General features: G+C 45.0%; 1 protein-coding gene across 1 annotated transcript in view; it reads left to right on the forward strand.

Moving 5' to 3' along the window:
- The window catches only part of PIK3C3 (phosphatidylinositol 3-kinase catalytic subunit type 3), a 203,331-nt gene that overhangs the window by 171,144 nt on the left and 15,932 nt on the right, over positions 1–16,255 (forward strand). The window lies entirely within an intron of this gene.

The raw sequence follows: 16,255 nt of genomic DNA on the forward strand, positions 1-16,255 counted from the left end.
GGGTTAAATAGTGATGTCCGGTTCTCTTTCAACAAATGGGTTGCGCACACTAAGCTGGCATTGTGCCATAGCATCGGTGTGGCAGGTGGTACCCAGATATTCCCATTCACCTAGAAAGCATCCTGTGATCAGGTTTACTGTATAATCGCCCCCCAGTGTCCAGGAGATCCCATAGATCTGTGTCTGTCTCTACACAGGCTTGCACTCATTTCTCGCCCGTTGACCTTCAGAATCAGCGCCTGATTTCGTGTGGGGGCTGATCAGTGTCCTCAGTCATTATTTTGCAGTGTTCCCAGCCGCTCCGCTCTGCCTGCTGCTTTTATGGGAAATTGACTCGGTAACGAGGCATTAGAGCCTCCCTCCAGTCCCTCTCGGCCACGTAGGTTTTCCTTTTAATTGTCATCTAAAGCGGTCTAACCTTTCTTCGTCAATTACTCAAAGCTTTTCTAGAAGCAGCGAGGGTTGACTGCACCCTTGTCATTTAGAGTCATACACAAACCTTGTACCTACCGGCCATTGAAAGAGAACATTAGACTAAAAGGTCAGTAAAGCAATGTTATCAGCTCGGCTCCATGATATCCAGCTTATTCCCTGCAGAGACTTATTTGTCCATAAATTACTCTTGGTATGATATGGGCTGCTAATCCAGCAATTCTGATAGACTAGCATTTGTTTCCACAGACTTCCTTCATTAGGAGATAGAAATTAGATAAATAAGAACCTTAATAAAGGCCAAAAATCAGCGAATGAGTGCTCATAAAATCATTCTTTCCTGATCTTCGCACCTTGCAAACATCCAGCCGATCACTCGTCGAACAAACAAAATGCAAATTTTTCAGCTTGTAGATCGTCCTTGTATGCAGCACATTGCTCCAGGGCTGGACTGGTAACCTGCCCAGCTGGGTAAATTCCTGGTGGGCTGCTCAGTGTTTGCACAGATAATGTAAAACAGTTATCAGTCTATTTTTTAAGGTTAAAAGGACCTGTGGTGACATCATGGTCACATGGCCCCAGGTCCTGCACCCCGTTGGTGGGGAAGGGTGCAGAAGAGCTGAGGAGGAAAGAGACTGGAGAGCTTTTCCTCCTTCTCCAGCATCAGCTTTATTATCTGTCTGGTCAGGGTAAGGATGGGAAACGTTTTGCTGCCAATAGGGAATGGTGTTGTGATGTAGGATAATACTGTGAGCGGGAAGGAGGTGTGACTGGTTAGCACAGTGGTGCTGACAATGGTGCACAGAAAGTGGCAAACTGTGCTGCTGATGCTTCTGCCAGTGGTGCTGCACCGTGATTGTCTGTCACTACTTGGGGGATATTTACTGGTGCAGTTTGGTATTCCTTTGGGACTTCTAGAATGGTATGTTATGCTGCAATTCGTTGGGCAGTGCTGTGGAAGTATTTAGTGCTGTGCTGTGGTGTTAGGCAGTGCTGTGGAGGTATTTCATGCTGTGGTGTTTGTTGGGCAGTGCTGTGAAGGCATCTAGTTCTGTACTGTGGTGTTTGTTGGGCAGTGCTGTGGATACATTTAGTGCTGTGTGGTGGTTGTTGGGCAATGCTGTGCATACATTTAGTGCTGCGCTGTGCTGTGGAGGCATTTAGTACTGCGCCGTGCTGTTGGGCAGTACTGTGGAGGCATTTAGTGCTGCGCCGTGCTGTTGGCCAGTGCTGTGGATACATTTAGTGCTGCGCCATGCTGTTGACCAGTGCTGTGGATACATTTAGTGCTGCACTGTGGTGTTTGTTGGGGAGTGCTGTGGATACATTTAGTGCTGCACTGTGGTGTTTGTTGGGCAGTGCTGTGCATACATTTAGTGCTGCCCTGTGCTGTTGGGCAGTGCTGTGCATACATTTAGTGCTGTGGTGGTGGCAATGCTGTGCATACATTTAGTGCTGTGGTGGTGGCAATGCTGTGCATACATTTAGTGCTGTGCTGTGGAGGCATTTAGTGCTGCGCCGTGCTGTTGCGCAGTGCTGTGGAGGCATTTAGTGCTGCAAGGTGCTGTTGGGCAGTTCTGTGGATGCATTTAGTGCTGCGCCGTGCTGTTGGCAGTGCTGTGGAGGCATTTAGTGCTGTGGATGCATTTAGTGCTGCGCCGTGCTGTTGCGCAGTGCTGTGGAGGCATATAGTGCTGCACCGTGCTGTTGGGCAGTTCTGTGGATGCATTTAGTGCTGCGCCGTGCTGTTGGACAGTGCTGTGGATACATTTAGTGCTGCTCTGTGCTGTTGGCAGTGCTGTGGACGCATTTAGTGCTGCACCGTGCTGTTGGACAGTGCTGTGGATACATTTAGTGCTGCGCTGTGCTGTTGGCAGTGCTGTGGATGCATTTAGTGCTGCACCGTGCTGTTGTACAGTGCTGTGGATGCATTTAGTACTGCGCCGTGCTGTTGCGCAGTGCTGTGGAGGCATTTAGTGCTGCACCGTGCTGTTGGGCAGTTCTGTGGATGCATTTAGTGCTGCACCGTGCTGTTGTGCTGTGCTGTGGAGGCATTTAGTACTGCGCCGTGCTGTTGCGCAGTGCTGTGGAGGCATTTAGTGCTGCACCGTGCTGTTGGGCAGTTCTGTGAATGCATTTAGTGCTGCGCCGTGCTGTTGGACAGTGCTGTGGATACATTTAGTGCTGCGCTGTGCTGTTGGCAGTGCTGTGGATGCATTTAGTGCTGCACCGTGCTGTTGTGCAGTGCTGTGGATGCATGTAGTGCTGCACCGTGCTGTTGTGCAGTGCTGTGGATACATTTAGTGCTGCACCGTGCTGTTGGCAGTGCTGTGCAGGCATTTAGTGCTGTGCTGTGGATGCATTTAGTGCTGCGCTGTGCTGTTGGGCAATGCTGTGGCTACATTTACTGCTGCGCCGTGCTGTTGCGCAGTGCTGTGGATACATTTACTGCTGCACCGTGAAGTTGGGCAGTGCTGTGGATACATTTAGTGCTGTGCCGTGCTGTTGGCAGTGCTGTGGAGGCATTTAGTGCGGTGGATGCATTTAGTGCTGTGCTGTGGATGCATTTAGTGCTGCGCCGTGCTGTTGGGCAGTGCTGTGGATACATTTAATGCTGCGCCGTGCTGTTGGCAGTGCTGTGAAGGCATTTAGTGCGGTGGATGCATTTAGTGCTGTGGATGCATTTAGTGCTGCGCCGTGCTGTTGTGCAGTGCTGTGGATACATTTAGTGCTGCGCCGTGCTGTTGGGGCGTGCTGTTTATACAAGTGCTGCACCGTGAAGTTGGGCAGTGCTGTGGATACATTCAGGCTATGTGCCCACGATGCAGAAATGAAGCAGAAAATTTCTGCAGCATTTCTGCATCTCCCTGGCAGAAAAAACACATGCAGATTGTGCATGCGTTTTTCCTGCAGAATACATGCGGATCCACATGCGTTTCCACATGCGTTTCCGCATGCGGACGGACAAGCACTTTCCAGGCGATAGCATCACTTGGAAAGTGCTTGACAACTAGGTCACACTATATAAATCCATGCAAACATCATGGATTTATACAGTGTGAACCGTAAAAATTAAAACAAATAAAGCTATACTCACCCCCGATGCCCGGCGTGGCTGCAGCGCTGGTTCCTGGCTGCCGGCATATCGCGAGACAGAGCAGTGAAGGGCCTGCGGTCACATGACTGTGACGTCACCGCAGGCCCTCAAGCGATGCTGGCATTCAGAGAGAAGCCTTCGGAAAGGTGAGTATAAACTTTATTTGTTATTTTATTCTTTTTTTACAGGTACAATGGTACCCAGGTCTGGATGAGAGTCTCCTCTCCTCCAGAACTGGGTACCATCCGCACATAGAGACGCATACAAGCCGCTTGTACAAATGTACAGTCACGGTTTCTATGCGTCTCAATGCAAGTCAATGGCTGGAGTTCTGCTGCGCTTCCGCAAAATTAAATGACATGCTGCGGATTTTTGTACGCAGCATAAACGCTGTGGAAAAATCCGCAGCATGTGCATAGAACATGCGGAATCCCCTTGGGGACCATGAGGTGCGGATTACCTAGCGTTTCACAAGCGTTTATGCTGCGGAAATTCCGCAGCATAAACGCTTGAAAAACGCTACGTGGGCACCCAGCCTCAGTGCTGCACTGTGCTGTTGGGCAATTCTGTGGATACCTTTAGTGCTGCACCGTGCTGTGGATGCATTTAGTGCTGCGCCGTGCTGTTGGCAGTGCTGTGGAGGCATTTAGTGCTGTGGATACATTTAGTGCTGCGCCGTGCTGTTGGACAGTGCTGTGGAGGCATTTAATGCTGTGGATGCATTTAGTGCTGCGCCGTGCTGTTGGCAGTGCTGTGGAGGCATTTAGTGCTGTGGATACATTTAGTGCTGCGCCGTGCTGTTGGACAGTGCTGTGGAGGCATTTAGTGCTGTGGATGCATTTAGTGCTGCGCCGTGCTGTTGGCAGTGCTGTGGAGGCATTTAGTGCTGTGGATGCATTTAGTGCTGCGCCGTGCTGTGGAGGCATTTAGTGCTGTGGAGGCATTTAGTGCTGCGCCGTGCTGTGGATGCATTTAGTGCTGCGCCGTGCTGTTGGCAGTGCTGTGGAGGCATTTAGTGCTGTGCTTTGGTGTTTGTTTTGCAGTGCACTAAGCAGGACTTGGAAGATCTATAGTTAGATACATAATTGGATACATTGATAAAAAGTGGCTAAATGTTAATCTAAATGTACAGTGAGGAGATAGGAGGCACAGTGCAGGTACTGGAGCGCGGTGACTCTGGTATTAGCCGGATCTCCCTCCTATTTTAATGCTCTTTTAATTCCTAGCGATGTGAGTGTCAATAATTCATGCTCTGCGGGATGTTCAGAGAACCTGTCCCACCAGCAAATCACCCTGTCACTTCTCGTCTCCTCTGCTCCTCTCAGAAATATTGCCTTTGAAGGTGCCGACACAGATTTACATATATTCAAAGCCAGGTGAACACGGAGGCCGCGTGCCAGGACTGATTAATGGAGCAGCTTTCTGTCTGTGGCACAGAATTTTAACCGTTGAAGTCAAATGTGCTAACAGCTTGGAGCCGAGCGCTGCACACACATCCTCCACACTGGGAGCAGGAACAGCATGGAGTGGTTATCCATAAAATCCACTCCCTGGGGGCAAAACATTGCTCCGATCTGTCCCACTGGACGATCCTAATGTTCAGTGACGTAGTGGCTCCTGCTATTTTCCCAAAAAGGAGAACAAAACATTTACTGACAATCGGGAATGTTCACCTTTGTTTCACTGATTGAATATGGGACTGCAGAATACAACGTTTGCAGATCCTCCTTCCCAGGATAAATTGGGAGGGGGTGAGGGGTCCCAGGAGTCAGATCTGCAGCAATCTGTTGGTTATCCCTTTTCCTATGAATTATGAATAATTTACAGTTTCAAAGCAATCCTTTTTTTCATACACAGATAATTTAAAGGGGTCATCCAGGCTTAAAGTACAAGTCTGCAGCCTTTCTATGTGACAGCTGACTTGAAAAAAACGTACAACGCGCAGCGTGCGCGCTATTAGGATTCTCTGGTGCCAGCCAGGAGCAGGCGAGCACATGACTGCAAGTATGTGATCACATACAAACTAGACATGCGCTGCCTCAGCTCAAAGCAAGTGAAGTGAGCAAGGCCGTACACGTCTTGTTGGAATGTGACCAGAAGTATGCAAACGGAATACTTGTCGCCACGTGGCGGTCTGCTGCCAACACAGGCGAATCCTGAGAGTGCACACTGTGAAGATTCACAAGTCATGCAAGCCTGGACAACCCCTTTCATATACAGGTTGTTATAGTTCTATCATTACCAAATATATATAATTTATTTATTTTTTTATTTATTTTTTTCATATTTTTTTAAATAACATAAATGTTAATTTTTTTTTTTAGCATTTTCCTCTATGTAGACATCGATCTCAAATCATTAATTTGTCCCGCAACTCCGATTAAAAGAAGGTGAAGTCTATCTGCAGTGATGTCTCCCATACACGGGGCACGTAGAGGGGATTCTGCTCTCCTATTTCTCTGTAGCACAAAATCAAAAATCACTGCAGGATGGAGGACATTACACAGCATTTGCTCCCTGTTTCCTTCATTGGCTCGAGTTGTCTAATATTTTTTATAATATCTCTGGTATGTCATATAGGCTCCTCCTAAACCAGTTCTCGAATAAATGACTGCTTCTGCCTCCTCTGCAGATTTGCCCACATCTGAACATCACATCTATATTTCGTTCTTGCTTATGGTTGAAGGGCAGTCAAAGCGGATTCTTCATGCTGCTCTGATATTTTATGCAGCTGCTCAGCATTGGAAACACAATCCATGAAATGTTGACGCCATCTTCACACACCCTTTTTACTTGTGTTATTCTAACCTCTCTTCAGACTTTTTCTCCTTCCCCCATGACGGCACCACGGAGAGAGGGGATCCGCCCTTCAAGGACCGGAAACCAACAGATAAAAAGGGTGGTACCGCTCTCCCGCATCAGTTGGTTTCCTGTCCTTGACAGAGGATCTACAATGGCGTACCTGTAAAGGAAGGCACACCTGAGGGAAGGCGCCAGAAGAGAAGATCATCGTGGGATGCCAGGCCCGGCCAGACCGACTGAGGCAGCGAGGGGTCCCTTCCTCGGCTTGTGCAGAAGCCTGAAGTGCCACCGCTGAGGTCAGCGAGTCTCCAGGGTTGCGGGGAGATGCAGCCGCCAACAGCGGGGTTACCCTCCTCTGAAGGCGGTACTAGAGAAGGGCGGTTGGCTGGTAAGCCCCACGGAGGCAGCATCTGCTGCGGTCCTGCTGCCTCTCCCGGAATTCTCCTGACCTGCTCCGGGCCGGCTCCGGTGAGTAGCGCTCCGGAAACCTCCGGGTCCCACTGCACACACTCCTGGCTCCTCCCTATGATGCAGCACATTACTGGGCGGTTAGTCAGCGCATGCGAGGGGCCGGGCGCCTCACTATGATGCTGCGCCGCAGTGCATTACTGGAAGGTCGGTGGCGCATGCGCGCGCTATCCCAGTCAGGGACGCGGCGCATGGGGCGCCCTATGAACACAGGCGTCCATGTGGTTAAATATAATTAATAATTAACGTCCGACATTCAGCTGGACAGTAAGTGCCCTGTGGTTTATATACCACCAGATAGCACTGGGAAGGTGCCTCTCATAAAGCTCTGGCAGTCTCCCCATTAGCCATGAGTGACCAGGAGCAACAGGAGGTGCTGTTTCTGCATCCCCACTCACCACAGCAACAGCAGCAAAGGAAGAAGCGGGAGAAGGAAGCAGGACGGCAAGAAGACCATTCCCATCATCACGAACATGGTAACAGTGGGAGTGGGGGTGGGCATTCTGGCAGATCATCACAGCGCAGCAAGGACTCCAGTGTGGCGTCAACCCCGAGAGAGAACCCATGTACGAAAATGGTTCCTCCTCCTAGCCCGGTACTCCTCCTTCCATCAGGATGGTAAGTGATCTTTGTGAAAGTTCACTGTGTAGCTAGGGTCCTCCCCTTTTTTTCTCTTCTCTTACCAGGAAAGAAAAAGTGCGGGCAAGACCAAACACAGGACCTGTGCTCTTTGCGCAGAAGAGTTAACCACTACATGGAAAAAAAGACTCTGCAGCTCTTGTGTAGAACAAACAATTTGCGAGGATACCCCTAAGTTCGCCTGGAAGCTCAGGTCCATAATAAAGTCCCAAATAGAAAATACCTTTAAGTCCCTTCAGAAGAAAGGGAAGAAACATGAAAAGTCCAGAGATATATCCCCCGTATCCGGGTCTAGCGGAAGATGAGGAAGATTCAGATACGTCCAACTCATCACCCTCATCTTCATCCAGGGATAGAGGTGGACGTAGCTGTTTTCCCATAGAGGAAAGTTCAATTAAGGCAGCCCGGTCCACTATGGGGTTGATAGATCCTTTTCCTAAAAAATTTGTAAAGGATATGATGATTTGCGGCCTAGAACAAAAAATAGATTTTTCCCTCTCAATGAGAAAGTCCACTCTCTGATCAGGAGAGAGTGCAAAAAAACTGAAAGAAGGGACCTTTTATCCCCAAAGAGAAAATACCTTATCGATAACCTGGTATGTTCATTCTGGGAGAAGGCGCCAAAATTAGACGTGGCTATTGCCAAAGCCTCTAAAAAAAATTTCCCTTCCGTTCGAGGACATGGGAGTATTGAAAGATCCCATGGACAAAAAAGCGGATACCTTCCTATACGTTTCCTGGGAGGCCGCTGGGGGAGGGTTAAAACCTGCGGTAGCAGCCACTTGGACGGCCAGATCACTAATGGTCAGGCTAAACCAACTAGAAACACAATTAGGCTAGCGGCCAGAGCGGAAGGCTTCTCCAACGAAGCCCGGCAATCTCTCTGGCTTAAATGTTGGCCAGGAGACCTCCAGACAAAATCAAAGTTGTGCTCCTTTCCCTGTGAGGGCAAATTCTTATTTGGACCTACGCTCGATGATATTCTCGACAAAGCCGGGGATAATAAAAAATGCTTCCCTGTCCTTCCCAATACCTCTTACAGGAAGTCCTTTTGGCGTAAGAAGTTTATCCGCAGTAAACCCCACCCAGGGAACAGGATAAGTGGAAGGATAGAAAGAGGAAGGCTAAAGGGTTCAGGTTCAACAGACCCCCCCCAGTGACAACAGAAAGCCCTCCCAATGAGGGTTTTCCCCAGGTGGGGGGGAGGTTATCGTTGTTTCTCCCGACCTGGGAAAGGATATCCAACAGCTCTTGGATCTTAGACCTAATAAATTCAGGTCTAAAATTTCAGTTCCACTCAAGTCCCCAACCAAATTTCATACTAACACCCAAAAGATCCTCAAACGAAGAGCAAATAGCCTTAGAACAGGAGATTCTGGGCCTGATAGGGAAAGCAGTCCTTCAAGAAGTCCCTGCCCAGGAAAAAGTCGAAGGATTCTACTCCCATGTGTTCCTGAGGAAAAAACGGACGGGACTTTCAAGACAATCATAAACCTAAAGAAATTGAACAAGTTTCTGAAGGTTCAAACCTTCAAAATGGAAACAATAAAAACATCAGTAAAAATGTTGTTTCCGGACTTTTTCATGACTGTTCTGGATCAAAAGGACGCTTACTATCACGTCCCCATCCACAAAGATTCAGAAATTCCTCAGGGTAGCAATACCAATGGGGGGTCGGGGAGGAGGGGGGGTTTCAAGCACTATCAGTATACGGCTCTCCCATTCGGTCTAGCCATAGCTACACGGGTGTTCACCAAGATAGTGGCAGAGGTAATGGCACACTTGGGGGAGCAAGATATTGCCCTGTACCTGGATGATTTTCTGATAATAGGCAGTTCTTTCCAACATTGCAAAAACCAACTAGGGAAGGTCATGGATTCTTTGACTAACTTAGGCTATGTGCCGACGATGCAGAAATGATCCGGATTTTTTCCTAAGCGTTTCTGCAGCTCCCTGGCATAAAAAACTCTTGTAGGTTGTACATGCTTTTTTCCTGGCAGGGACATGCGGATGTGAAGCGTTTTTCACATGCATTTCCACTTGCGGGTTGACAAGCGCTTTCCAAGCATTTTTAGCATCACTTGGAAAGTGCTTGACAACTTGCTCACACTATATAAATCCATGCAAACGGCATGGATTTATATAGTGTGACCGTAAAGAATGGTAAAAAATTAAAAAATAAATATATACTTACCTTCTGATGGCCCCCGGAGTCTTTATTCGATCCGTCCTGGATTGCCGGCAGCTCACGGTACACTGAAGGACCTGCCGTCACATGACTAAATGACGTCAGCGCAGGTCCTTCAGTCCACCGCGATCTGCCGGCAAGCCAAGACAAGCACATCGGGGGCCATCAGAAGGTAAGTATAATATTTATTTTTTATTTTATTCTTTTTTTACAGGTTCTATGGTACCCGGGTCTGGAGGAGAGTCTCCTCTCCTGCAAACCCGGGTACCATCCGCACATTGAAACGCATGGAATGCGCATGTACAGATCCAGTGATTCTAATTCCATGCGTTCCAATGCAAGTCAATGGCGGCGAAAACGCAGCGCTTCCGCAAAATAATTGGTAGTGCTGCGTTTTTTTCCGCAATGATTATCCGCATTGGAAATTTCCGCAGCATAGCACATGCGGATTATCATTGGGGAACATGGCAGACCTTCTACCAAGCGTTTTTTAAGTGTTTCTGCAGCGGAATTGCCGCTGCAGAAACGCTTAAATGCCTCATTGGCACACCGCCTTAGGCTGGCTTTTGAATCTAAACAAAACCAAACCAAGTGTAAGAATATCTGGGCATCATGTTAGATTCAAAAAATCAGGAGTGTCGTCTCCTGGCAGAAAAAGTTCAAAAAAATCATAGCCCATATATCTCGAGCAAGAGACCACGCCACTATGAGAGACCACCCCACTATGACTGCGAAAAGCAATGTCCTTCCTAGGTTCCATGACTCCCTGTATCCTGGCCGTTTAATGGGCTCAGATGCATACCAGGGATTTGCAGTGGGAAATCTTGGGGGCCAAAAACTCTCTAAAGGGTTATTTACAAGGTCAGCTAACCTTGTCGTCAAAAACGACACTTTCTCTAGGATGGTGGATGAGGATAGATAATTTAACCCGGGGTATTCCGTGGATGACTTCAGTCTCTCAGATTCTGACCACAGATGCATGCCCCAGGGGTTGGGGAGCTCACTTGAACAACCAGATAGCTCAGGGGGTCTGGACAGAGGACCTAAGATCAGTATCCTCAAACATGAAAGAACTACTAGCAGTAACGTTTGTCCTTTTAGAATTCCTGAACACTCTTCAGAAACACCACGTAAGAGTATTCTCAGACAACCGCTTAGCATATTTAAATCACCAGGAAGGAGGTGACAAAGTCCATTTTCCAGTTAGCCGAGAGCAACTTGGGGTCCCTATCTGCACTCCACATAAGAGGGACAGAAAATCTCAGCGCAGACTTCCTGAGACGGACCCAGCTGAGACAGGGTGAGTGGGAACTGAATCAGTCAGTATTCAATCAGATCACAGAAATATGGGGACGCATTCTGCTCAATATAGCCCAGAGGGAACCCCATAGCGTTAGATGCCTTCATGAAGCCATGAGACCACCATCTAGCCTATGCTTTTCCTCTGGTTGCCCTGATTCCGGCAGTTCTGAGGAAGATCCGGGAAGACAGGGCAAAAGTGATTTTATTAGCCCACTTCTGGCTGAAGAGAACGTGGTTTTCTTGGCTGAGGACGATGTCCATCTCTGACCCCTGAGTGCTCCCGGAAGTCCCGGACTTTCCCAGGGGACGGTTCTTCTTCCTCCGGTAACAAACTTACACATCACAGTGTGGAATTTGAGAGGGCTCTCCTGAGGGATAAAGGGTTTTCACCCAACTTAATCTCCACGTTACTACACAGTAGGAAATCTGTAACCACCAAACTTTACGGGAAAACTTGGAGTAAGTTCCTTTCATCCTCATGTTCCAGGGTACAAGGAGGGGTTCCACTGACAGCCATTTTTTAATTTCTGCAGAGAGGGTTTGAACAGGGCCCAACTACAAGCACTTTGAAGGTTCAAGTCGCAGCATTAGGGGCCCTAGACAATTGTGATCTGGCCAGGAATCGTTGGATATCTAGATTCATCAAGGCATCAGCTAGCTCTAGATCCATCCCCTCTCGGAACCTTCCTCCTTGGGATTTAAACTTAGTCCTTACAGCTCTAACCAAACCTACTTTCGAACCTTTGGCAGACACTTCTCTTAAAATCCTATCCCTCAAAACATCACCTTTAGTAGCTCTCATGTCACGCGTAGAGTCCGTGACACCCAGGCATTATCTGCAGGCCCTCCCTTCAAACAATTCTTGGAGGATAGAGTTATTCTAAAAACCGACCCAGGCTACCTTCCAAAATTGGTGTCACGATTCCATAGGTCTCAGGAGATCACCCTCCCTTCCTTTTGCCCCAATCACAAGAACAAGGGAGAAAAGGACCTACATACTTTAGATGTCAGAAGATGCCTAATCCAGTACCTAGAGGCCACACAAGACCGTAGGAAGGATAGGGCTCTCTTTGTGTGCTTCCAGAGACCTCTGAGGGGGTAAAAAGCTTTCAAAGGCACGTTGGTGAGATGGATAAGGGACACCATCACTCTGGCATACTCCTCATGCGGGGAAGCCACCCTGGAGAACCTGAATGCTCACTCAACACGGGCAGTGGCAGCCTCCTTGGGCGGAAAGAGCTGGGGTTTCAATAGAACAGATATGTAGAGCTGCTACGTGGTCATCTCCCATTGGCTGGACCTAGACTCTTCTTCAGACCTTACTTTTGGTAGAAGGGTTCTGGAAGCAGTGGGCCCTCCCTAATGATACATTTCTCTGGAATTCTCTCCGTGGTGCCGTCATGGGGGAAGGAGAAAGACGTAGTTACTCACTGGTAACGGGATTTCTCAGAGCCCCTGATGGCACCCGTACATTCCCTCCCTTCACGCGTTGGTGTACACACTTAATTTTGTTATTTATACGTAGTCACATGGTGTTCCTGATAAGCATCATCATAATGTTGTATGTTGTGTTAATAACCTGGGGGTCCTCTTGTGCTTTGTAAACAACTGATGCGGGAGAAGGGCCCTCCTTTTTATCTGTAGGTTTCCTGTCCTTGAAGGGCGGATCCCCTCTCTCTCCGTGGTGCCGTCATGGGCTCTGAGAAATCCCGTTACCGGTAAGAAACAAGGTCTTTTTTGGGGGAAAGAGGGGCAGGTAAAGAGGAGAGGGGGAATAAGATTGCACCGTAAGTAGTTCACTTCTTACCTATTTTTTTTTTTTTTTTTCTTTTTGTTTTTTTTTTCTATTGAATTTTTAACGTTACAAAGCATGCGATTCGAAGATTTCTCATAAAATCACATGTTGGGAAAAAATGCAGTGTGTTATCTCTCTGCTGTGGCTACTAAAAGCTGAAGGTCCCAGGCATTTTTTGCCTGGGAAAACCCAATTTTAACAGCGGAAAAGTTCACTTCGCTGTGGTTGGATCCTTCCTGCTCATATTGCTTTGTGGTGACCTCAGGGATATACCGTATTCTGGATATTATCTGCCTTGCGGTCAGTAGCGTATATCTGCTCGATACAGTGGTCAGTCTTGTGCTATAGTTGTATGGTGATGAACACCCTGAAGGTGGAGAAATGTGTCGGAGAGGAGCGCAATTATATCCGTTTAATCAATCCTAAGAATGATGATTTTATTTTTCCACTTTCCCGTCTCGTATGTCTCGAAGCCAGAGAAGGTTCACTCGGGTGAGAAGATGCCTGAAGCCTCTGACGGCTCTACATGTAGAGGAGCTAATCTCCTAATTGGGGTAGTGGGTCATTAATGGTGCAGAGTAACATTTCTCTTGTTAATTAACCAAGTCTTTTTTCGGTTGGAGAACGGGTTACACTTGTAATGGCTTAGGACAGTTGATCTTTTCCGACCTGTAGCTGTGATGCCACGTATATAATTCATATCTGTAGGAAGTGAAATGTGGGTAGATATAGAGGAATATCTGGTAAAGGGTCCCTTCTTGAAAATATTATTTTTAAAGACTGTCTTACAATGTTTAGCATTAGGATTAAGCCCTGAACATATTATACACATGTGACATAATTGGAAATTATGCAGTTGGATGATGGCTTCCTTATTACAGTAGTAAGATCTGGTTATGTTATACTATCTACTATAGACAACATTAAAACAACTATATTACTGCCTTGTATGCACAAGAGTATAATACTGCAACCTGCAAACAGAAATATAGCTACTAGAATACTGTCCCCTGTACAAAAATAACTACTATAATACTGCCCACTATGCATAAGAATATAACTACTATAATACTACACTTTATGTATAAGGATGTAACTACTATAATACTGCTCCTATGTACAAGAATATAACTACTATAATACTGCCCCTATGTGCAAGAATATAACTACTATAATACTGCTCCTATGTACAAGAATATAACTACTATAATACTGCTCCTATGTACAAGAATATAACTACTATAATACTGCTATGTACAAGAATATAACTACTATAATACTGCTATGTACAAGAATATAACTACTATAATACTGCTATGTACAAGAATATAACTACTATAATACTGCTCCTGTGTACAACAATATAACTTCTATATTACTGCCTCCTATGTATGAGTATAGCTACTATAATACTGCTCCTATGTACAAGAATATAGCTACTATAATACTGCTCCTATGTACAAGAATAGAACTACTATAATACTGCCCCTATGTGCAAGAATATAACTACTATAATACTGCTCCTATGTACAAGAATATAACTACTATAATACTGCTCCTATGTACAAGAATATAACTACTATAATACTGCTATGTACAAGAATATAACTACTATAATACTGCTATGTACAAGAATATAACTACTATAATACTGCTATGTACAAGAATATAACTACTATAATACTGCTCCTATGTACAACAATATAACTTCTATAATACTGCCTCCTATGTATGAGTATAGCTACTATAATACTGCTCCTATGTACAAGAATATAGCTACTATAATACTGCCCCTATGTGCAAGAATATAACTACTATAATACTACCCCCTATGTACAAGAATATAACTACTATAATACTGCCCCCTATGTACAAGAATATAACTACTATAATACTGCCCCCTATGTACAAGAATATAACTACTATAATACTGCCCCCTATGTACAAGAATATAACTACTATAATACTGCCCCCTATGTACAAGAATATTACTACTATAATACTGCCCCCAATGTACAAGAATATAACTACTATAGTACTGCCCCCTATGTATAAGAATATAAAACACTATAATACTGCCCCTATGTACATGAATATAACTACTATAATACTGCCCCCTATGTATAAGAATATAACTACTATAATACTGCCCCTATGTACATGAATATAACTACTATAATACTGCCCTTTATGTACAAGAATATAACTACTATAATACTTCTCCTATGTACAAGACTATAACTACTATAATACTGCTCCTATGTACAAGAATATAACTACTATAATACTACCCCCTATGTACATGAATATAACTACTATAATACTGCCCCCTATGTATAAGAATATAACTACTATAATACTGCCCCTATGTACATGAATATAACTACTATAATACTGCCCTTTATGTACAAGAATATAACTACTATAATACTTCTATGTACAAGAATATAACTACTATAATACTGCTCCTATGTACAAGAATATAACTACTATAATACTGCTCCTATGTACAACAATATAACTTCTATATTACTGCCTCCTATGTACAAGAATATAACTACTATAATACTGCCCCCTATGTACAAGAATATAACTACTATAATACTTCCCCCTATGTATAAGAATATAACTACTATAATACTGCCCCTATGTACATGAATATAGCTACTATAATACTGCCCCTATGTACAAGAATATAACTACTATAATACTGCCCCCTATGTACAAGAATATAACTACTATAATACTGCCCCTATGTACAAGAATATAACTACTATAATACTGCCTCCTATGTACAAGAATATAACTACTATAATACTGCCCCTATGTACAAGAATATAACTACTATAATACTACCCCCTATGTACAAGAATATAACTACTATAATACTGCCCCTATGTACAAGAATATAACTACTATAATACTGCCCCTATGTATAAGAATATAACTACTATAATACTGCCTCTATGTACATGAATATAGCTACTATTATACTGCCCCTATGTACAAGAATATAACTACTATAATACTGCTCCTATGTACAAGAATATAACTACTATAATACTGCCCCTATGTACAAGAATATAACTACTATAATACTGCTCCTATATACAAGAATATAACTACTATAATACTGCTCCTATGTACAAGAATATAACTACTATAATACTGCCCCTATGTACAAGAATATAACTACTATAATGCTGCTCCTATGTACAAGAATATAACTACTATAATACTGCCCCTATGTACAAGAATATAACTACTATAATACTGCCCCCTATGTATAAGAATATAACTACTATAATACTGCCCCTATGTACATGAATATAGCTACTATAATACTGCCCCTATGTACAAGAATATAGCTACTATTATACTGCCCCTATGTACAAGAATATAACTACTATAATACTGCCTCCTATGTACAAGAATATAACTACTATAATACTGCCCCTATGTACAAGAATATAACTACTATAATACTACCCCCTATGTACAAGAATATAACTACTATAATACTGCCCCTATG

The sequence above is a fragment of the Phyllobates terribilis genome, unplaced genomic scaffold, assembly GCF_046119375.1.
Source record: "Phyllobates terribilis strain yellow unplaced genomic scaffold, ASM4611937v1 Scaffold_1__5_contigs__length_1240528914, whole genome shotgun sequence".
NCBI classification, from domain to species: Eukaryota; Metazoa; Chordata; class Amphibia; order Anura; family Dendrobatidae; genus Phyllobates; species Phyllobates terribilis.